Below are 26462 nucleotides of genomic sequence, written 5' to 3' on the forward strand. Positions count from 1 at the left end.
AAATAGCATTAAAATTTTTAGTGTATCCAATAATGTTCTGACATAACAGCATGAGTATCAAAATAACAATGTATCGTCGGTGCTAGGATGGGTCGAGACGAGGCCTCAGAGAAGGGGATGGTGATCTTTAAGATAATTCTTATCAAGATCCCTAAAATCTACACACAATCTGATTTCTCCATTCTTCTTTTTAATAGGAACAGGATTGGCTACCCATGAATAGTGCTTAATAGGAAAAATAATATTGGCTTCTATAAGTTTAGATAGTTCCTTTCTCATTAAAGGTTCAATCTTTGGGTTGATTGACCTTTGCTTTTGTCTAATAGGTTTAGCATTATGATTAAATCTATGGTATGATGAAATAAACTTGGGTCAAAACCCTTTAAGTCTTCATACATCCAAGAAATAACATCATTGAATTCTTGACATAAATTAATGAAAACTTCTTGTTTAGCATCAGTGCATACCTTTCCCAAGTAAAGAGTCTTTCCATCAACAATAGTGAAAGGTGTGTATTCATACCTCTTTGTGGTTAGGTTTGAATCTTTTCCTTTGGCTTGATCATCAAATTTGAAAATGACCTTTAAGGTGACTAGACCTTTAGGCAATTTGTTGGAGTTTAGGTTCATAATATAGTCCCCTTACTGACTTTATAGCTTGGATTGATTTCTAGTAGAGAACTTTGCTTCATTTTAGAAGAAATTTACAATCAAAATTAGAATAAAATACTTGCCAATTTGTTCAATTATTTGGGATGATAGGCATTACAACAATTTTTATTTGTTGCTTCTTTTCATTAGTAACATGCTCTAGTATATCATAATGAGTTCCAATGGCTGCAAGCCTATCAACATTTTTATTTTTGTTTCTTGGGACACTCTAAATATTTAAAGCTTAAAAGACTTCAAGTAGATCCCAAACTCTATGTTCATATGATTTGAGAAGGTTGTTCTTTGTGACATTCTGATTTCTAATTTGACTAACAAACAACTCACTATCCCTAAATACATTTAAGAGTTTGATGCCTCTCCTTTGCACCTATTAGAGACCTTGGATTAGAGCTTCATATTCTACCACATTATTAGTGCAGCTAAACTAGAGTTAATATGAGAAGTAGCACCTTACTTGTGTAGGAGAAATCAACATCACACCATCCCCTAATCCATTCTTATTTCTTGATCCATCAAAATAAATATTCCAAATTCCACTCATATCTTCTTGTGCCTTCATAAGGTTAGGGATAAGAGCATCCTTTTCTGACACACAGTATCTACCAAGACATGTCTCAAGGGTTTCTAATATGGGATCAAATTGATATGCATTAGCCCATTCATCTAAGAGAAAATCAGGTATCTTTTCTAGAGAAGTGGCAGGTTCATTCACTATTCATTTTCATCCATTTCTAGGATAGTGCAATTCATATTGATAAGATTACGAGTGTAGGGTTCAATATGATGGAGGGATAGAGGTTATACTTTGATTAAAGCCTTGGTCCCATATCTTGTTCTAAAAATAACATATGACTAATCAGAAGATATGTAACCACCTATTTGTGTAGTGAAGTCTCTTGAAAGGCAAATGGCAAAGTGTGGCTTGACTTCAACAACTGATATATCTTGAGTTGTAGTACAACCAGGGCATGCATGTACCTAAGGATCCCTATAGTCTTGACAGTACTACCATCCAATTGTAATACATCCCTAAAAATGGGTTCATATTTCATTTCTAATGCATCAACAACACACTTAGGCATCACTAAACTACTAACCCCTAAATCAATCATGCAATTGTGGACTAGTTTATCCCCTATAATTAGAGGAACATAAAATGGAGGGGGTCTAACCTTTTTATTTTTCTTGACCTCCCTTGATGGTTGTACTAGACTTGTGACACTCTCCATGCTAGGTGGCTGACCCTTTGGTTCAATACTTTCCAATTCTTGCTGTAACAACTTCTTTTGTGTGGGTATAGTAGTAGCAACATCCCACATGGAAATATTCACATTTTTTTTCTTCATCTATTCTACCACACTAAATGAGGCATTAGGTACTTTGGTAGAAGCCGTGGGAGCTGTATGTGTAGGGGATTGAGTTGGAAAAGCTTGGGGGTCATTCACATCTCCTCTATAATTACTCTATTTTTGTTGCAGAGGAACATTGGGTTGGTCATTTTCTACCTATACATGAGGCACTACATTTGATGTTGAAGCTTGATTAGGAGGATGATGGGTAGCATCTTTAGTAGCTCTTCTTTTGCTCCTAGTGTTGTGAGTAATGGAATCTTGATTTACATTACAATGTTCCTCCATTTGATGATTCATAAAGGAGCAATTACCCTATCTTTACATATATGAGGCATATTTGGATTGGTTCTCCTTGAATGATTGTCCTATTATAGGGTCTTCAATGGTCAAAGCCAAATAATATTCAACCTTTTTACACATGTAATAGACATAGGAGTAGTTGTAGGAAGGAAAAAAATCTTGATCCTGATCCATATTTTTTTGAGGCACTATGGCCCTACTTTGATTTACATTTGAAGTAGAGGCATGACTATTCTACCTAGTCTAATCAAAAGATTTGTTCCCATAATTATAATTTGACGGCTTGCCATTGTTTAGAGTTTGATATTGCAATTGATGAGCCTTACTACCTTGAGCTTGCTGCCTATCCAAAGTCTCCACTTTGTTTCCCACCTTTTGCATCATAGAGAAGTTATCTTCCAATTTCTTCTCTTGGCCTTGCAATATTTTATCTATGTTCAAGATCATAGACTGCATCATCTCCTTGATTTCATCTATTCCATTTGAAGATGTGGAAGCTTGAGGGACTAGAGCAAGGGATTGTGATGTGGAAGTTGTGGAGATAGGGGCCATTGTTGGTTAGTGACTAGGGACATCGGGGAAGAAGGGCATATAGGAGGCCTTGGAGCTAACTTCCCTCCTTGTATCAATATATTTTCTGCCCTTATTACTATTTCATAAATGTTAGGTAAAGTGTCTCCTCCCATGGTTTAAATTATCATGGTAATATCACTGCTAAAAGCCCTAAGGTAATATAAGAAGGCATTACTAGGGGTAGGTTTTAATGAAGTAGGTATTCTATCCCATGTTTTCTAAAATCTATAATTGAAATCAGTCATACATTCATGGGGGGCTCTTTTTATGGTAGTTAGCTATTCCAAAAGTGATAAGTAGTCACTTTTTTCCTCAAAATGTTTATATAGTCTTGCTCTTAATCCATCCCAACATGTTATAGAGTTATGAGGCAACCCTCTATACCATTGAAGTGCTTTCCCTTTTAAAGATGAAGCTAGAAGCCTAACTACAACATCATCCTTAGATATACCATGAATATTATAAACATTTGCAACCTCTTGAATGTGTTATAAGGGAGAGATAGAAGTTTGACTAGTGAAATTTGGTATACTTTTGAGAGCTGATACTGGTATGTCATGTCTTTGAGCTAGAAACATGGGACTTCAACCACTAAAAGTAGCAAAAGCATGAGCTCTAGGCTGTATCATATAAGCAAGTGATCTAGTGATATGAGCTAATGGTATTCTAGATTGAGATCTAACAACAGGAGTGGAAATGGATCTTGCAGGGATATGTGTTTGCTCTATGCTCCTAATTGGTGATGATGACAATCTAGTCTTCTTCCTTCTAAGATTTGAAAATGAAAGGTCTTGATACTAAAATTTACCTGTAGAAGATGTCCTTGTTTCAGCTTTGGGCATGAATCACTACAACTTTACTCTGGAACCTAGATATGAAGGGTGTAGAGTCACCAAGTTATTTTTAGAAATGAGCCTCTTGAAGAATTGGAATACTAAGAGTAACACTATTTCCTTAGCATCAACTTGAATTTTTTTTTTGACACCAGTAGACTTGAAATCTTCTAGAATATTGTCCCACCGGGCGTGCCAAAAATTGTTGTCACAAAAGTTTACACCCTTGTCCAAAGTTTTTACCTAAGGAAATCCTTGTGAAACATGGAAACAACCTCCAAGATAAGGGACTTGAGTTGTGAGGTTGAGTATTCAGAGAAGGTTAGCTTCCTTTGCTATCAGGATGCATCTAACTACACTTGGAGAGGAAAAAGGAGAAGGATTGCATGAAACAAAATCTACCTACTCTAACCTAAGGGGTGATGGACGAAAATAGAGTGTTCAAACTAATCTTTGCCCATACATTCATACTTTAACTATCATGACACCAAATATATACACATCCAGAATTGTTTTAAACTAACAATCTCATGTAGATCAGAAAACTCAAATAAATGACACAAGGAAGAAGAGAGTTCACTTATATATCATTCATAGGCCAAAAGGAGATGTAGTCATCCAAGATTGAAAATATCCACAATACACTAATGAGATAAAAATAGGTCTTGCACAATACATCAATGTTTGGAGGAGATAAAGTAGAATTTCATATAGGTTTAGAGGCTAAAGAAATTTATAGTGAACTTGTTGAGAAATATCAAGAAAATAGAGAAGAGCTGACTTTTACAAAATTTTCAAAAACTACCTTAATAGCTTAGACATAATTGAGATATTTTCTTTCCTAATCCAAACTCAACCACTACCATTTAAGATTGCAAAGAAAAATCATACAGATCTATAGAAAATCTAATCTTGGCATAGATTTATATGTAATGAAATCCAACATTTTTCCAAAATAGAGCCTTGAGAAGATAGAAATGACACCATTAAATCACTCTAACCAAGTAGATGGATAAAACTAGAGGTGGTGGAGTGTTTGTTTCATTTACCAAGAATGACATTCATTGGAAAGTGGTTGGAATTGATCATGAAGATCAGATTGTACAAGAAAACATCTCTTCGCTTTTTTTCTGGCTCATGAGTCAACAAGGTTAGTAGGTCAACTGAGTTCTACATCCAGAAAGCATCACATGGACCAATATTCTTTTATCTTTTTGCCACCTCACAAGGTCTTCATGCATTTGACCACATAACCTACTAACCATGCTAACTTCCAACTTAACCAGGATATCACATAATGGTTAGCCTTAACTATGACTACCTTTCTTTCAAACTAGGTCAAAAAGGACACATGGCTATTGAATGCTTCCTTGCAATGTCTATTGTTCTCACAGTTCCATGATGTGGGAAAGTGTTCATCGTCAATCTATAGAAGATTGAGAATTGATGAAAATATTTGTCATTACTAGACTTTCCCCATTATCTTTCGAACCCATGGACCACTCAACATCCACCTCATTAAGAATGTTAGCCTTGGTGAAACTGTAGGAAGTAATTGACACATATTCCACATCAGCACCTACTTGGAACCCTTTGAAATAGCTGACCCCACATGTTCATATGGTAGAAAGTCACTTCACCACATTGTTAGAAGGTTTGACAAAACAAAAAATGTAGGAAAGAAATGAACAATCAAAATGCCAATGAACATTGACATGTTAGCATAGTCAAAGATGACCCACTGAAGAAGCTAAACCCATGAATCCACATGGTGGAAAGTTGCTTTCTCACATTGTCAGAAGGTTTGACAAAAGGTAGAATGCAGGAAAGTGACTGCCAATAGAACCCTATCCATACTTTAGCTCACATTGGTATGTCAGCATAATAACTTCATCTATGGCCCACATGAAATAGGACCCATAGTCCACATGGTAGTGAGGTGCTTGCTTGCTTTATGTAAAGGTTGTTCACTTTGAAGAAGTGGGAAAGTGCTCGCGATAGATCTGTGCAAGATCTGACGATGCAAAAAATTATGGGAGTCAAAAGAAAACTAAGAAGATATGGAAATATTATAAGGCTTTAATTTCATTTATTTCATATTTCCATGGTATTTGAATATTTTAAAAAATGGGAAGTGACTGTTTATCATTTAAATTTAAATGTGGCGATTTTGGTAGGAAGGCAAATTTGGCCAACAATTACCCAAGATGAGAAAGTGGGTTAATGATAATTGGGGGCTTGATGTGTGCATCAAAACCTTGACAAATGGTTTCTTCTTGACCATTATGGAGTAAAAATAAGAGAAAATAAGGGTAATGTATAATGGGCCCTTTCTAATGGACAAAGTTATCTTTTTTTATCAAAGATTGGGTCCCAAACTTTAACCTTAAATAGGCCAAGGCAGGAGAGGTTCCACTATGGATCAATTTATATAATTTCCCTCATGAATACTAGAATGCAGAGATTTTTAAGATAATAGGAAACAAGCTTAGCAAGTTTGTCAAGGTAGACAAAGCAATAGAACATCAAGATTTTAGCTAATATGTAAGGATTTTCATATTGTGGAAGCCCCATCTAGTGCTCCCACATGAAATAGAACTTCAAATAATGGAAGGCTACTAGTGGCAAGAAAAAGAGGTCAAGGAAGAAATAAGTCATTGTAAAATATGTAAAGAATGGGGCCATGTGGATGAAGATTTTTTAGTGAAGAATAAGGACAAGGAAAAGGCAATGAAAGTGCCAAAAGAAACAATGGGTTCCAGGGATCTGAGGCCATCAAAACCTCCCTTAATGGAAGACTCCATGAATGATGTTGAAAATGATGGGATCAACAAGGTTCTTGAGATGGAAAATGTAGCTAAGATGCCTCAGGGAAAGAAATATGGCATTAGGTATGGAACCCAAGACAATGTGCCTCTAGTAGAGAACCCCACTTGTGACAAATGTCAAGACTTCAACTTGGGGACTATAGTTATGGCAGCCGAAGAAGGTCTTAGAGGGGTATTGGAGGGTAGGGTAGTAGAAGACATGGAATCAAAGGATGAGTCTCATATGAGGGATATGAATAAGTATGAAAAGGAAATTCATATGGAGCCAATGGACTTAGATTGCCCCAAGAAACTATAAGGAGAGGAAGGGATTTTATAATTTTCTTGCTCCCTCAAGGTTGTTGGTTCCTTACTTTGGAGTTATTCCATATTTTGAAGAACTTCTTAGAGAATATGCAATATTAGAACATGACAGGATTAGGCTCACAGAGCATTGCACAATCTCATAGTTGATGACATAGGAGGTTAAGTCTCAGGGCAGGCCCCAAAAATCAAGACGTAGGAAATCAACTCAAAGATTGTTGGGAATATAAAGTGATAGATGACATTAAGATCTAGGAGGGACATTGTCTCTCCTGGGAAACATCACACAATCTATTAGTCGAAGACAAAGGAGGTCAAGTCTCAAGGTACGCCCCAAAAATCAAGAGGTAGGAAATAAACTCATAGATTGTTGGGAATATAAAGTGATAGATGGGATTAAGATTTGGGAGGGACATTGTCTCTCCTGGGCAGCCACGGAGTTTCTTACATGGAATGTCAAGGGCTACAATGCCCTTGGCAAATGGTGTTTGATCAAGAGAGCTCTTGATCAGGAAAAAAAAGAAGTTTTATGCATTCAAGAAACAAAGATGAAAGTAGAGGAAGCAACTAGGGTTTTAGGAGTTAGAGAAAGGTGGTTAGGTTTCTTTGTTGAGGTTGTAGGGGCCTTAGGATGTGTGGACATTTTGTGGAATCTAAGATTTCTTAAAGGTGATCCTCTAATTAAAAAGAGGAATTGACAACCTTTGCATTTCTCTTTATATACTATAAATTTCTTTGGGGTTTTGAGTAATGTCTATGGACCCACAAAATTAGAGGAGAAAAAAGTAGTTCGGAAGGAGAATGCTCACTTTTTAGCTACTTTGGGCAATGAGTTAAGATTGGTAGTAGGAAACTTTAATGCCACTCTTAGTTTGGTGGATAAATGAGGGGGTGCTCGATCATTTGGTATAGTATAGTATGATTTTCAACACTTTGTGCAAGAAAGCCAATTGTGGGAAGTTCCTGCAAAGAGGGGCCCTTTTACATGGATGAATAAGAGAAAAGGGGTTCTCAAATATTGCTGAGAAGCTGGATAAAATCTTCCTATTAGGAGAATGAAAATCTTTAAGTCATTTTCTAAGGAATAGTACTAGGATTATCAGGCTTTGATCATTTCTTCCTGTCTCTAGTGATCTAGTATGATGGTATTCTCCTCAAGTGTCCTTTTAAATTTGCAATGATGTGCTTTAGGGAGGAAGGGTTTTAGGAAAAGGTGGTGGATTGGTAGATCAATGTGCCTACAATGAATGATAATGTTGCCTTGCAGTTTTTCTTAAAACTAAGATATCTTAAGAAAAAACTTAAGGAGTGGAACAAATTTCATTTTAGGAATATTTTTAGCATTAAAGTAGGTATAGGGGTAGATCTAGCAGCTTTGAAGAATAAAGTTATGGAGCATGGGATGGATGAAGTGGACTTTCAAATTGAACAAGATTTGATGGGAAAGTATGGAAATTTTTTGAAGAGGGAGGAGGTTTTCTTTAAATAGAAATCAATAGAGAATTGGTTAAGGATGGGGGATATGAATACAAAGTTTTTCTATAGCTCTTTCAAAATTAGGCACAATGTGAACTGTATTGTATTTATTAAGGATAAATATGGGGTGGTAGTGGAAGATATGGACAAAATCAATAGAGAAGTAGTGGATTTTTACTCAAAGTTATGGAGAGGGGACCAAGTGGATATGAGACATGCTCATGATAAGGTCTTGGGAGTTATTCCCCATATTTTTTCAAATGGGGACAACGAGATGTTAATGGAGACAATTAAGATGAGTGAACTAAAGGCTACTATTTTTGGCTTGGGTGGAGACAAGGCACCAGGCCTTACCGAATTTGAGGCATTTTTCTATCAAATATTTTGGAAGGTTCTAAAGGAGAAGTTTCTTAAAGTAGTGGAGGAATCAAGGAGGGAAGGTTTAATCCTTAAAGACTTCAATAACACACTAATAACACTCATTCTAAAGAAAGGACAATCATCAAGGTATGATGAATTTAGTCCTATCTCTCTTTGCAATACAATGTATAAAATTATTACCAAAATTGCTGCAAATAAATTGAAAGTGTTGTTAGCCTCCATCATCTCTTTAGAATAGAGTGACTTCATGCCTAACCATAGCATAGTGGATGTAATCATTATTGCTCATGAGGCAATACATTCAACTAGTAAAAGAAAGGACTGAAAAATGATGCTAAAATTGGATATCTGTAAAACATATGATAGAGTTGATAGGGGTCTTCTTTTGGAGGTATTAAGAAAATTTGGATTTGGAGATGGATGGTTGAAGTGGATCAAGAGCTTGATTTTAGAATTCAAAGCTTTAGTCTCAGTGAATGACAGTCTCCAAGGCCTTTTTTCTACTAGTCAGCAAATTGGGCAAGGGTACCCAATGTCTCCCTTTTTTTTATTCTCTTTGTAAGGGTTTTGGGAGATTAATCTTGAAGAAGAGAGAGATAGAGTCATAGAAGGGAATCTTGATTGTAAATGGGATAGAAACAACCACTCACTCCTAGTTTATAGATGACACTTGTTTCTTTGGTACGACTTTAATGGAAGAGGCTAAAGTTATGAAGTAGGTCTTAGATGAATATATCCTAGTGTTGGGTTAGTTCATAAATTGGGACAAGTCTGAAATCTATTCCTTCAATATAGAACTAGAGTCACAAAGGATTATTGCCAGATGTTTTGGTGTGGGAATTATGAACTCCCAAGATGATTCCTTGGCCCACCATTGTTCATACGAGTAGGAAAAGGTGCAAATATGGAAAAACTTGGTGTATGATTATAGGAAGAGGATGGATAGCTAGAAATGACAGTGGCTAACATTGGTAGGAAGGATTATTATGCTTTGGTCAATCATAGCAGCCTTGTCAATCTATTGCATGGCTTGTTTCAAAATTCAAAAGAAAGAGATCCTTTTGATTCAGTGAACAATACAAAATGGTTTGTGGAATTGATCATAGGAGAGAGGTAAGATACTATTGATGGATTTTTCATAGGTGTGCCACTCAAGAGGAGGAGGTGGGGTTGGTTTTCAAGACTGGCTATTGTTAAACCTAGCCCTTGGTGCCAAATTAGTTTGGTAGATGTCCATTCCTAGAAATCAACATTGGGTCAAGATACATAGAGCAAGGTATTTGGATAGTATGGAGGATGAATGCATTTTGACTACTATAGATCCTCCATGTGACACTACAATATAGAATTTCCTAATGAGCTGCAGGGGGTAGTAACTAATCATTTGATATGGAATATTGGGGATGGCATAAGGGAAATTTTTGGAAGGATTCATGGGATAGAGGTAAGAAGCTAGACAACACCAAGGTGTCTCAAAGTCTAATTGTAGCTACACAAAAAAAATGGAGATCCAAAGTATGAGATTATATTGATGTGAAGAATATATCAAATGGTTTACCTAGTGTAGGATCAGAAAAATGGGCTAAATGCATAACACACTATGAGAAAATCATGAACTCAATCAACATGTATTAGCACCCACTAGTCTACCATGAAAGCCAAACTAAACAAAAGAAAGAAAACATAATAAAAAAATCCCTTTTCCATTTGTACCTCCCATGTCCTTCTTTCTTCTCCAAATGATTGTAGCTCCAATTTTCCTATAGTGCACACAAGACTGAAGCAAAAGCCTATGATAGTAATAATGCCATGAGAATACTTGAAGTGTGATTTTATGTGAGAGAGAGAATGCAAAATGCAAATTAGTAGAGACTCAAAAACTCAAAGATTCAAGGAATCAAGACTTAAGCATTCTGGCTCTAAGGACTCAAGGACCTAAAATGAGAGAAAGAGTGTTCATTTTATAATCAACACTCAAAGTGAGGGCATTGGATTTGTCACCCATAGATGTGTGATGTGGCAAGAGATTCCTATGATGCATATGACAAAATATGCCAAAAGTAGGATTCTTATGACACATGAGAGTCAAATTTGGAAGAGAATCTATGACGCGTCATAATATTCCTCAACCCACTTAAAGCCAATAATTTATGATGAATAAGCCAAATAGGGACATGCGTAAGAGATAAGAATATTTGATTATGACAAATCTCATCCAATTGTCATGATGATGAAATATTTTATGAAATATTTGAATTACAAATCCTTTTATTCCACAAAATAAGAATTAGTAGAAAATGGAATTAATGATGGAAAATAGAACTTAGGAAATTGTAAATTTCCATGGTTTGCAGATAATGAATCAATTAATTAATAAAATTAATTAATTGAGGATGATAATTAGGAAGAATAATTAGTGAGAATAATAGAATTAAATTGTGGGTTATTTAATCCTATAGAGAAAATTAGTAGATGATTGGCCAAATTGATTAAATGAATGCGATTGTATCTTTTGATGAAAATGTGACGATGATGGATATCGAATAAGATGATGAAAAGGTAGACCAAAGCCATGGTCAAATTAATTTATAGATCAAAATTGATAACATGCCAAGGGCACATGACATGAATTAATTGATATGTAACATTTAACCAACATTGTAAATGCTACAGGATTGAAATTGATTGATAAGGTTTGATCATAATAAAACTGATGGACACTGTCAATATTATTAAAATGGTTGATGATGCCATGATCTAAAATTGAAAGCCTCAAAAACATCAAAGATTGAATGACATGAATGACATTTTGACCTAGTACTGAGAGCCATGACAATACTAAGGTCAGATTGATAAGATTGATAAGTTAATAGGTTTCCAAGACACTAAAAGCCACAACAATGCCTAGGAGTAGATAAATGATGATTGATTTGGGATGTTTGATATGTTTTAGGTTGATTAGGACTGATTTTGAGTGATTCCGAGTTGATTTGGGGTGATTCCAAGTTGATTTGATATGATTCTGAGTTGATATGAAATTGATGTGAAAGGGGATATAAATGAGAAAATATGGTCAATCTGGCCAAAAGATCAAAGTTAGTAGAATGAGAAAATGGGAAAAATTAGTATGAATAAGTGATGAGGTTGTAGATGCGAACCATTTTTGGGCGTCTACACCTAGGAAGGATTAGGGGTAGATGAAATAGATCCTAAAGGAACAAGTGTTAGTATCTTCCAATGTAAGGGATCAATTAATTTGGCGTGGATCCATAAGTGATTTTTATATGGTTAGGATTGGATATCAGTTGTTGGAAGGAAGACATAATAATGTGGAGTAGGAACAAAACCTATACTAGGATAGAGTGTGCCTACCCAAGGCATGGACTTTCACATGTCTAGCAAGAAATCAATTTTTTTAAATTGGAGAAAGATTTAAGAGGATGGTTTTTCAGGGACCTTTTAGATGTCCTTTGTGTAAAAAGGTTGAAGAAATGATTAATCACCTCTCATTAAATTGCATCTTCTCCCAAGAGGCATGGGGGATGTTAAGATCAAAGTTGGAGTGGGCAAGTCCTTTGATAGAAACTCTAAAGGGTTGGCTAAAAGCTTGGCTAGAAAAGAAAAGGACATGTCCTTGGAGTAGCATGGAATGTAATATTGACAACAACACTTTGAGAGGTTTCAAAGGAAATGAATAGGAGAATATTCTGAGATAAGGAGGAGGGTATAGTATATTTTGGGTAGAAGCTAGAGCAAGCCATTACAAAAGTTATATCATTTTTAGCCTTGTCTAGATGCTCTCAAGGCACTCCATTCACAAGCCAAGATTCTAGGATGAAAATACATTTATAGACAATGAAATATAGGCCTATTAATGGGATCGATAGGGTTGACCCTAACTGAAGAATAGACAAGTGTTGTCGCCAACCACTAGAGGAAGGATGGATCAAAATAAATTTTGATGGGGTTGCTTAAGGAAATTTGGGTAAACATGTATGTGGATGTATAACATGAGACCACGAGGGAAATTCCTTAGAATTTTTAGAAACTATCTAAGGGATAGCACAAATAATGTGGCAAAATTAGAAGTAGCCAAGGAGGCTTTAGTTTTAGGAGTAAAGCTTGGTATTCATAGAGTGCATCTAGAAGGAGACTCAAATATTATTATCAATTGAATCAAGAAAGGGAAAATAGAGTCATGGAATCTTAATAAACACATTTGTTAGATTAAGTATCTATTGAAAAAACTTGAAGATTTCAAGATAATCCATGTCTATCAAGAGGAAAATAAGGTGGTAGATAAGTTGGTTAACTTGGGAGTGGATGGTTCCTTGGGGAACTAGTATGATATTTTTGAAGAGATTAGACATCTCAATTTGGAATAAGTGTTATGGGAAATGGAGTATCTTTTTTGTGTGTCTATATTTCCCCATTGTGTGCGTACCTCTCTCAATTATGAGATTGAGCTCTCAGAATGAAGGGAATTCATGAAGGATTAATCCCTTACATGTGACATAGGATATGTAATTATTAAACAACACCTCTCAAAGTTTGGACTTCAAGATCTTTCAAGGGTGAGATTAAATATGGGAGGGGATTGTTTTTAGTAGGGAACTTTGCTTGGAAACCTAAGATGGAGATCAATTTTGCCTTGGAATCAAACAACCAGATCCTATCATATGAAGGTAGGATCATGCCAAGGAGATTGAGGAATATTTTCTTTTTTTGACGAAAAGGAATTTATGAGTGGCATAAATGATATTTTTGGGTTGGAATATCTAGAAACTTATTGGAGGTGAAGGTCCAATTTGGACATTGTGTCTCTCTTTTTGGCTCTGGCTTTGTTAGTTGGTGAATCAAAGGAGAAAGTTTGCAAGGTTGTGGTAGATTGTATGGACCTACAATGGCTATTCAGGATTAATGATTTTATTGACAAAGTAGTGTTGGGTGTTGTCATGGAAATGGTGTAGGAATTGTGGAGGATGATTTGGTGGGGATATTCTTAGACTCAACCTCTAGTTATTTGGTCTTTTACATCTCCACAAGGGGTGTATTTTCCAAAATCCATAGAAGAATGGAGGAAGGTGATAACTTTCTTGGAGGAAAAGGTTTGTTTTAAGGATGAGGAGAGGAGGGGTTTCATGAAGTTGACTTCAAAAAAGAGCATGAGGATGGTAGGGGACCCATTGATATATTAGATGGCAAGGGGTGGATGGGGGGCCTCAAAGGAGAACCACCGTGGCTGGACCATGGATGGATATATCATTGGAAGTAGAGGTGAGCAAAACTACAACTATCTAGAAGCACTCTCAATGACCAGATCATAAGGGCATGCCACGAGTAGTGGAGGATGACCATTCAATTCCAAACTTCATCAAGGAGGATGCAACTAAATGGTTCAAGTGACTGAATCTAGAGCTTTTGGCTAATTCTTTTGGGGTCTTGTTTTGTCTATTTGTTTATGTCGTCAATGCTAATTGAAAACTATTATGTAATGGGCTAGCTTTTTTGATGGGTGTTTATGTCCTTTTTTGTAAATATTGACTATCTAATGTTAATGGGGAAGGGGGATTAGGATGTTATGTGTTTTTATGGCCACTTAGTACTATGACATATATATTTGTAAGCTTTATCCTTAATTAAAAATACTTGTTACCTATCAAAAAAATTGTCAATTTTAAATATATTATAGAGTTTTAATAGGAAGTTCATAATAATAATGTGATAATTGTAACTTATTAAAATTAAAAAGTACTAATCATAATAAATAGACTATTAGTTTTATACATATACATATATGATCATTTTTACTATTAAATTTTATATTGAATTAAATTAAATTATGAAAGTAAATCTCAATATTATATTTAAATTTGAACCTAAATATTACCCTTAAACCTTGTTAAGATGTCTTATAATATTGAAATTTGAATCTTATAAGGTTGTCCCTAAAATGATATCATTCTAAAGTCAAAGAAAGTTGCATAGTTGTTAAAAATTAAAAGAGTTTAATTTTAAAAATGGAATTCAAAATAGAAACATAGATTCAAAAATAAAATATTACATAATAGTTGTATGATGGTTGATAATAATTCCCCTTAAGGGATTCTTAGTTGGTAAAGATTCCAAAGATGATATAAGGAGAAAAGGTAAGCAAGAAAGTGTTAGAATGTTTACAATAACTGAAAGGAGGGAGGTAGGTGAATCAATTATCCTCAGGTCTAGATGTACCAATTCAACTTTCACTAACTTCAAACAACTTACTCAAACACATAAAATGACTTGGTCTATATAGAAACTCAAGAACAACTTAACATATTCATTCATTACTAAACTCTTTGTTCAGTATATGCCAAAAAATAGTAAATAACATGCATCACACATATATGACACCATTATTTAATGTGGAAACCCAATTTGGGAAAAAAAACCAAGTAACATTCTACCACTTTTCATTCTTCTGAAGTGAGATTGGTTAAGAGCCAACCCTTTTAAAGGTTACAACCACTAGTACATTTGAGGTCATTTTTCAACCATTATTGGTCAAAATTTTGACCCAATTTTTGACAAAATTTTGACCAAATTCAACCAACCCATTGGTCAAAATTTTTCTAGTCAAAATTTTGACCAACACAGTATTTGGTAAAAATTTCAACCAATACATTGGTTGAATACTTTCAAACATGTTGACACAAGTTTTACCAAGCATTGGTAAAAATTTTGACAATGCTTGGTAGAAACCTATCAAGCATTGGTCAAAATTTCTTTGAGGCTCACACTTGTTGAGGTCTACTTTAGTAATGGCCCTTCCTATGAAATTGTTATCTAAAACCTTTCTAATGAGATAATGTGTTATGAGCTCTTCATCAGTGGGATGGAACATGAATCCAAGAGGCAGTTGTGCATCACCCATATCATGACTATAACTAAAGTTAAGAGCCTCTATTATTGAATTCTCTTCCCTATCACCCATATTAATTTCCTTTGCTATGGAAAATAGGGAAGATAATTCAATAATAGAGGCTCTTAACTTCAGTTACAGTCATGATATGGGTGATGCACAACTGCCTCTTGGATTCACGTTCCATCCCACTAATGAAGAGATCATAACACATTATCTCATTAGAAAGGTTTTAGACAATAATTTCATAGGAAGGTCCATTGTTGAAGTGGACCTCAACAAGTGTGAGCCTTAGGGAGGGTTCAATTCCCTCCTTTATTATTCATTATGTGTATAATCCCACACACCCATTTGATCTCAAATGATGATATGTATTAAATTTTGAATGTATGTGTTGAGTGCTCCAAAACCATCCATTTCATGCCTTCATCTATACACAATGCCTTTCTAGTTTCTTTCTACTTGCACACCCATTTCATTTCATATGATCATCTAAAAATTGTGTCAATCTAAGCTCTCAACTATTTTGTCTTGATTGATCATCTCATAACTGCTGAACGAGAGCTTTGGGATAAGCTATAGGCATCCATCAAAGCATAAAGGATTTTGTTAGACAGTGTAGGTGAAGTAGTAGCATTTTCCTTGGGAAACATGCTTACAAAATGGAAGCATAGATAAGTCATGTGAATTGTTTAACAAGATGCTTGAATGTAATCTGGTCATCAAAAACCATGGTTGCTGGATATGCCTTGGTAGACATGCATGCAAAATGTGGAATCATAGGTAAAGTGTTTGAACTATTTTATTGACTACCTCCATGAAATGTCAACTAATGGCAAGCCAATATTGTAGGATATACATATTGCCCTAGTAAGAATCATTATACAAGGAATAACCTAAGGCCTAATCAAAGAGCTGCAACTATCAAACTACATAAAGAAACTAACAATGGAACCATGAATAATTGTGATATATATCAAGCAGCATCATAAGCCCAAAAAAATTAGACATCCTACAAGAACCTTCGGGTACCCAAGGCATAAATCACTTATAAGTAAACCATTGAATTCTTTCTTGAAAGCATAAAATCCAAGGCAGGTACAAAGCTATACCACATTAATTAGATCAAAATTCACAAAACATAGGTACCAAGTTAAAAAAACTAAAGGTTAAAAACCACCAAGTTTGATCAATTCAATGTTCAAAAACCATAATTACCTGGTCCAAAAAATTGATTTTTTCAGGAGATCCGTAAAAATTGGAAATCCAAAACCCAAGAAGGAATTCACTAAAATTTGTATCGAAATTGAAAAGCTAAGGATGAATTTGACAAATTTGCCTGGTACAATTTTTTTGGATCAAGTTAAATTTGATCTAGTAACTACACAAGAAAGTCCACCGTTTGACTCTTTAGCATGAAAAGTCAATCAAAATCAAAGACAACATGAATACAACACACTTCGCACCAAGACATATACCACAATTAAATTACCTATTAAATAGGCATTTCAACTTGAAGAAATTGGGGATAACAAAATAGAGCAATCATATAATATTGGAAGCCTATCATGCAATTGCCTATAGAATTTCCAATGTCACTGCCATAAACATTAGATGCCTACAACCAAAGAATATCTTCCTTGATACTAACATCCACATCCCATAATATGATTTAATTTCCCATCTCCTAGGCTTTGACTTAATCCTTGATTAGGAAACTACCATAACACATTAATAAAAACTTCAGTCAAATATTCAAAAATCATTTCCCATAGCTTTCTATAACTATTAGTATTTCCTACCTATCAAACAAAAGCTAGTAAATATACATGATTACCTAAGTCAATAAGGTAGTTTGAGATAGCGAACCTCCAAGTAAAGTTTGGCTTGCTAGATTTTAAAGACCAGCAAAGTTGAAACCAGATCCCATACCTCCAATTGGTTGACGTGAACCTTGATGTGGTAAATGCCCCTTAATGGGACCACCATCACTTCCACATCCTAGACCAAATCATCTATTACACTTCACTCTTGCATTCTTGTCTCCTAATGATGGATCTTGTAGTGTGATCCAAAACATTGATCCTAAAAATGCCATACACAATCAAATTGAAAAATAAAAAATTTACTTTTCAAATAGATTAATGTTGATGTAGCTACAAGATTATGCTTACCACAAGTTCATTTGATCCAAAAGATTGGTGTTAAACTACACATTCCTTTGATCCAAAACATTGATGCTAAACCACAAATTCATTTGATCCAAAATGATGATGCTAAAAATATTTACACTATTGAATTTAAAGATCAAATTAGTGTCATTCAAACTTACCATGTCTGAAGGGATAAGCAACAACATCCATTGCAATGTTATAGATATTTGAGTAAACAATAGTTGATCTTGGCAGTGAGCTCTCCAAGTTGGAGAGAGAAGGTGTTCAGTTTTTGTTGAAGTAGGGTGATACATCATTTATTCTTACATTGCATGGCCTCCCTACTAGAGAAAGAAATGTTCTTTTTTAAGGTGAACATCCCAAGATGGAAAACCCTGCTACTATGAACTTTTTGGCTCTAGTATTGTACAAATCCTAGCATAGTTACTGTTAACATTTCCTATATTGAAGAAATAACTAACACCCCAATCAACATTCCCTGCAGCCAAGTAATAAAGCACATTTCTTACAATACTTGAAGCACACTCTACCCCAACAAGAGTTGTTATTTGAGATGTATAATCCCTAAAATACTACACTTGCTTCCATAATGCTCATTTAACAATACTTGCACCAATCAACATACACCAAAGAATCGACAAATTTCAAAGCCAAATGTTACAAACACATTGTAGAGCAAAGTCTTATATGAAAAAGCATTATCTACATATCCATCAAGGATTATAAAGCCACTTCCATGCCAAACATACTTTCTCATGTAGAAAACACAAAATTAAGCTACCTTATGTTCCTCATTTTCAAGTGTATCTCTAATAGCATCAACCTTTGCAGCAAGCCTCAAAAGAGCACACCCTCCACCAACAACAATGCCCTCTTCAACAACTTCTTGTTTATAGAAATTAATTAGTGAATTGCTCCAATACAATTAATATAACTTCAATTAATTTCCACCACCATATCCATATATATATATATATATATATATGTACATGTATGTACATATATATATGTGCATGTATGTACATACATATATATATATATATATGTACATATATATATACATATATATATATATACATATATATATATATACATATATATATATATATATGTACATATATATATACATACATATATATCTATCTATATATATACATATATATGTATGTATATATATAGATAGATATATATACATATATATACATACATATATATATACATATATATACATATATATACATATATACATATATACATATATATACATATATATATATATGTATGTATATATATAGATAGATATATATGTATGTATATATATATATGTACATATATATATACATATATATATATATACATATATGTATATATATATGTATATATATATATATGTATATATATATATGTATATATATATATTCAACATATATATATATATATATATATATATATATATATATATATATATATATATATATATATATATATATATATATAGCATATGTTTTCTATTTGTAGCCTTTTTTGTGTTCTATTTTAGGGTTGGAGGATTGGATTGACTAAGATAGACCAAAAACAACTTAAATAGAGTAAAAAAGAAATCCATTTTTTGCTAAAATTCAGCCTGGGTCCTACTACAGATTTGGCAATTTGCCATCGAAACTGCAAAATTTGTGTTGAGTTCGTCTAACATAATTTGGAAAGACTTTAGCAAGAATATGATAAGGACCAAAATTTTGCAAGAATGGGACTAAAATTTGGGCTTGCCAACGAAGAATTTGATAACATAGTACTCAATGAAAAATTCCTGCAAAATATATTCTTTCAAAATAAATTTTGACCAGAAAGGCACCTAATAAGTTGAAGGTTCAAGATGAAATTTTTTAGGAAGATCAGAGTGGAAGACACGACATTCAAGACATTCAAGATGGCCTCCAATATATGTTTCACTCTCAAGTAGATGCCCATTGTAAAACTTTTCTAGTTCAGATTGATGCTTGTTGGGACAAATGATGTTTGCCTTGAATTCCTACAAAGGTTCATACATTAATAAAAATCCAACAATAATATCATCAAAACCCTATATTATAATCACTAAATCACTAATAATCATGTTTAAGCGTCAAAGCACCTTTCAAAAAAACTATGAGCAAAAAGAATGAAATCACTAAAGAAAATAAACATATTTTTTTGGAATGAAAATCTGGGACTTGAAGAAAGCATTTAAGCATTATAACACTTAATAAGATATAGCTTTGATTTAACCAATGTTGTACCAAAATAGCAGGGAACAACCAGCAATGTAATTATTTCAATATCCATTTCATTTACAAAAAATCTTTAAAAGTATACATTATTGAATTTCAGTTTTCTAAATGTGTGACTATTCCAAAACCTTGATAGATTTAAGTGACCCTAAATTATATTGGAACAATTTATAAAAGATTTCAAGCCATTGAAAGATTAGTCACTTGAACCATAACCAACATTTCAAAAAAGAGTTCCACTGCCTTTGCATAAAAGTTCATCAGGGGGCATTGGGATTATTGTTGCTAAAGAAAAGACAAAAGGGTGCACATATGTCATGTAAAGGTAATATGTTGCAATTGCATCATATATTAAATAGGAAGCCATTGTCTGCACAAAATAAGCATCAAAAGACCATATCATGGCACTCAGAAATGGAGAACAATAAAACTAGTACACTGACAAATAATTTAAACAATCAATGTAAATAGCAAAGCAATATTATCTTTTACTCCTACTAGTCAAAAATAAAATTAGTGAATCAAGAAATTGGTATAAATATTCAAGTGTATCATTATGACTGACCTGTGGCTCTTCCATTGTAAAGTGGAGCATATCCTTAGGATTTACTTCCAATGGATCATAACCTAACTTTGCTTTTTTAAAAACCTACATTAGAATGAAAAGAAAGAAAGAAAAAAGGTAGAAACTTTATTAACAACTATGAGTGACCAAGAATAAGTCAACAGGTTGGAACATACATCAGAGATAATACAAGCGAACTAGAAAAACTTGTCCTACGAAAATTAACTAAATTGTTAAGCATTGACATAATACTTGCATATTTCTAATTCGTGGTCTATAGATTAAAATAGGAATACATCTACTAAAAATAATAAAAATCACTCAACAAATTTTAATGTGGTAGAAGAGTGATCAACAACATAGTGAATCAAGTCTATAAGTTTGTGGCATTGATGACACTTTCTGGTTTGAGAAGAGATTTAAAAGGAGGCCAAGTTGAGGATGCATTTCAATAGCAAGAAAGAGAAAAGACATGATGCAGGAATCACTCTGATGCAAAGATTGGCAATGAATAACATGAAAACATATGCTTATTTTATAGACTTCAATGAAATCTATTTTCTCTTGATCAGATCAAAATACTGCAAGAGATGCATTTGCATCATGATCTTAGCCAAATTATAGGAAGTCATTGTAATCAAATTACTTTCTTTCAATATAATGGGAGGAATCTCCTTTGATAGCAATTCACCAAAAAAAAAAACTCAAAACATGTAGAAAACAAAAAGTAGAGAATGCCATTTAAAGAAATTTTTTAGTGTGTTGAAGAAAGCCGGTAGGCACAATACAATATAGAACTAGATTAAACATATACCCACCATTTTAATGTCAAACAAGACATCCACTCAATTGTTATCCTATCTTAAAACAAAATCAAGATTCATGAAACTACCAATTTAAAAGGTTCATAGTGCATTATATCCATTAAGCAAAGTGCAACTTGAGATAAAATTATTTGAAAAGTAACCTTGTAGAACACGTGTAAAATGATATCTATACTTTCTGCCAAGTTTGGATTAGGGATGTTCTACTTCTAGATGAAGAGGTTCTGCAAGTCTAAAATAAAACTGTAGCTCCAAAATCAATGACAATTTTTCTATTTATAGTGTTACTGCTGCCACAAACATAGGAAAGATACATAAGAATATGCTGGATAAATTCTAAGCACTAGATAAATGGAAAGATAGTCACACAGTCTAAGCCAAGGATAAATTCCATTTTAATTTTAGACTACGTATAAAATGCATTCACCAAGCACAAATGATTAAATAATATCTGGAGCAAGTCTTGATCTATTTCTCTAAATTTAAGCTCCTTCCAAACATAATATAGAAACTCTAACAAAAAACTATTTAACTATTAGAAGTTATAGTGTTTTGATAGACAGAACTGGCACCTTCAAGCCTTGGGTACCTTATGTTAGATAAGTGTCATGCTTGACCCAAGAAAAACAATCTAGGTGGCATGAAAATTTAGCATGGCATTCACCTTGAATTTTATCAAAATGGAAGCCAAGTTCCTATAGTCAACCAACAGTGATATCAGAATGATACTGTATCTTCACATAATGCAAACAACTTAGGATAACAATTTACTGGAGATGAAAACTTAAAAGCAACCAAACACAAATTAACAAATCACTTTGATAGGGTCCAGGTGAGAAATTGCAAAACCTTCTCCTATTTGAAAACATAAATTAAATTTGAATTTTAAACTATATTAGTTTTTATGAATAAGTGGACTAGGTAAACAACATTAGAGTGCCAGTCTCAAATAACAATCAACTAGAAATGATATAGGAAGAGTTGTTCCTAGAGAAAGAGAATAAAATAAATCACAAGAGAGAAATATACATTAAAAATTTTAAGTTTTAATTTGAATTTTAATTCTATCCAAACATAGGAAAAGTTAATTCTAAAGCTCGCACAAGTCCCAACTAAGAATATTTTTTGTAAAATAGACTTAATTAATGGGGTCATGAGATTGAAGCCTAGGAAGCATCAATGCATTCAAACCTAGACAAATGAGGTAAGAAAAGAGTAAAACATTCTAACCATAATTGCAAAACTTGTTTGGTACTCACAAGCTAGATTGCTATGTGAGTTCTTATTAAATTCATGGTGATTCTTCCCTATAAAACTAATTAGGCAGCAAGGAAAACCATAATTTTTGTGCTAATACTTGTTCTGTCCAAATCCACATTAAAACCTTTTTTTGCCTAAATCTTTGAAGAAAAACACTATTTTTCAACTTATTTCCAAACACAATTTTCCATGCATTTCATATTTTATATTAATTTAAGTTATCTTGGCCATGCATTTCATTTTTATATTTCAGTATGTTAGCAACAAAGGGTTTTTTTTATCACCAAAAGTATGAACAATATTTTGTCAAATGCTTGTCCTAAGGTCAAATGGGATAAGTATGAGTCATAAATGATCTTAGACACATGATAGAGCCATCAATTCAAATCACCAAGAGACATGTTAAGTGCTAAAATTAGAAACATATTGCAACCAACTTTGGTCCCTGGTGTAGCATATCCAATTGGACACACCCATGTACAAATCCTAGGTGACTTTAATGTAAAATATCCATCACTATCCAATCTAAACTAAACATAACCTATCAAGGGCTTTCATCATAAAAAGAAAAAACTATTATATAAAGTGAGTGCAGAGCTCTTTAAATTCACAACATCACGAAAGAAACATTCTAGTTATATACCTTCTATCTATGAAATACACACTTATGTCAGGGTAAAAATCAATCTTCCATGCTAGATATAATGCCTAGAGAACACAATCAAAATGTATTACTTATTAGAAAAGACAAAATAAAATAACGGTTCCATTCAATATAATTAAGACAAGATCAGAATAAATTACTTAAGGCATCTAGAACTTGTACTCTTCACATTAAGACTTTAAATGGAAATGTAGATTCATTGAACCATCATGAATTGTGAACTTTCTTCTGAATAGAAAGTAATTCAAAATCTTGAATAGTTTTCTAATTTAAGCAATTCTGATACTTGATATGGAAAATCACTTACATTTCTCATTCTCATTCCATAATGATTAGCCCATTGCTCTAGGAAAGGCCAATCAAAAAAATCACCATTGTATGTCACATAAATCCCAGGTTTGACTTCATGCATATGATCAAACCAACACTTAATAAGCTCTCTCTGCATATACATCAAATTTCAAAGGAATCAAAATAAGTCTCAAAGGTACAAAGTTTATGATAGAAAAGGAAATAGCCTAAACTACCTCGTTTGGTACATTGGTCACTTTGAAAATCCCTTCAAATTCTGGCTTTGGTGTGTATTCCAAGTCTTTAATGTCCTCCCTAACATACTACAAAAGAAGTGGATAGATTTAAAAAAGCCAAAGAGGGACTATATTCAATGAATGTACCATCATTTTACAAATAATGAAACACATATTACAAATGCATGAAAGTATAAACCCATTTGAATGTCGAAGAAGGATATACAATATTGTATCTACTAGTTGATCTCTCATGAACTCAACTATAGCCTATATTTAGGATGGTTGGAATTTGACTTATAAATTTTTTGGTCATCAATAATCATAATCCCATAGTACAATGTAGCTTAATTATGCCAACAAAAATAAAGACGGCAAAGCCAACATTACATCTGCATCTTTCATACTTCTTACCTATGCAAAATACCTCACCACCTCCAAACATCTTGTGTCTTGTGGAGGGATGGCAGTGAATCCTTTCAAGCTTAGAGCAATAGAAAAGTGCTAGGTATGAAGAACACTCATTGACTAGATGTCAAAACTATAATGATGGAACTAATAGTCAAAAAAAGGTGTAAAAAGGGCTCTTTTTTTTTGCTTTTATCCTTGTTTTCTAAACATTCAAGTGGCCCTTGCTTTTTAGGTCTTACTCTGAAGGAATTTTGATGAGAATTATTTCTTTTTTTTGGATAGGTGGACTACACCCTGGATTTGAATCCCATGAAGATGTTGTACATGGTTGGGTATGGATAAAAGTACCTATAGAGAGTTCACCACAAAGGCTCATCTCTACCTTCAATTACTCATCACCCACAAGCCACTTGGTGTAGCATAGGCATCCAAGCCTTAAATAGCAATTCCCTCAATCCAAATCTTCTAATGTGAGTTTTTGTGGGTGGCCCAGATTGCAATGATCACTTTTCTGAGGACATAAATGATTATGAACAGTCTAAATCTTCTACCTATATCAATGCTCCACTACTTGGCTCTCTCACTTATTTTGATATCCCTTGAAGGAAAATTAATTCCTTGTTCCTTTTACCTAGAATTCCACTACACAAATTATATCATTGAGTACAAAGCCCTAATCATGTGGGTAAATGTTGTGATTCCTATAGAGATTAAAATCCTTCATATACATAAAATTTTTATGTTGATAGTGAATCCAATAATAATAATGTATAAGGGGAACCAATCTAGGTTGTCTTAGTATATAGAATTAGCATTAATCTTAATCAATTCTATTACTACACCATAGATAGTATTTCAAGGAGAGAAAATTGGTATGCAGATGCAAAGGCTAGTGTAGCCTCTTTGGTCTGGCCCAAAATCATCACCAATGCTCATCAATTTGTGCTACAAGTGTTGAGATTTCATGTAGTATCAGAATTGTGAAGCCTTAGTGATCCCATTTCTATACATGTAGACTCAAAGAATGGTTTGTTGGCATCTATGGTATTTGAAGAGAGAAAAATTCCTTGATACAGTTGATAAAAATGCTTATATTAGGATAAGAAAACTCTTTGGTTGCTATCTTGTCTTGTCAAATGTCTTATATCAAAGATCCTATAATGGTCTCCTCCAATAATACTTAACCAAGGGTGAGATACCAGTCATTTTTTGAGAGGCTCATTCAGGCCTCACTAGAGGACATATAGGTGGTAAGGCCCTAGTTCAAAATCTAATTCATGAGCAATACTATTAGAAAATGATGGAGAAAGAATCCTTTTCATTTATGAAGAGTACACACAATGCCAACAACATAGAAATTTGATTTAAGCTCTTGGACAGGCTCACTAAGCTCAAAACTCTCCATGGCCCTTCTAGACATGGGGTTTAGCTATAATTTGAAAAATATCTCTACCACTATTTAAGGGCCATATTTTTATCATCATGACCTCATAGTATTTTAGTAAGTGGGTGGAAGGGGCCCCATTAAGGTCTACCATCATTGAAATGATCTATCAATTTCTACTAGACAATATGTAATTTCATTTTGGTTTATCTTCCACTATTGTCTCAAATAATGAGACATATTTTTAAAATTAGGTAAAATAGTTATAGAAATATTTTGTGTCCTACATCACTTCTCTATACCTTATTATTTTCAATCCTATAGTTAGGCAGAAGCCTCTCACAAGACCATTGAGAAAATATTGCAAACATTTGTAACTAAGAATGGGAGAGATTGACATACCCAATTAACCTATGCTTTTTGGGCTTATTGCACTAGTGTCTCTATAGATACATGATCTACTCCTTATAGCCTAGCATATAGAGCTGATTCTATCATGCCCCTAAACTAGAGATACCATCATTACGTGTCTCCCTTAAAGGATTGATTGGTGATGACACCAATAGTTTGAATCACTTGCATGAGTTAAAAATGTTGGATGAACATACTCTCTACCTTTGAGCTTATTAGAAAGCACTCTCTATGCAATATAATCAAAATTTTCTTTCTCATAACTTTAAGGTAGGTAATCTCATTCTCTGTAAATCCAAATGAATGTAAATGTGTCACCTAGTCAAAGAAAGAAATTCAGCCCAACTGGTTAGGGCC

The sequence above is a fragment of the Cupressus sempervirens genome, chromosome 5, assembly GCF_028749045.1.
Source record: "Cupressus sempervirens isolate cs-2001-9-10 chromosome 5, ASM2874904v1, whole genome shotgun sequence".
Lineage (NCBI taxonomy): Eukaryota > Viridiplantae > Streptophyta > Pinopsida > Cupressales > Cupressaceae > Cupressus > Cupressus sempervirens.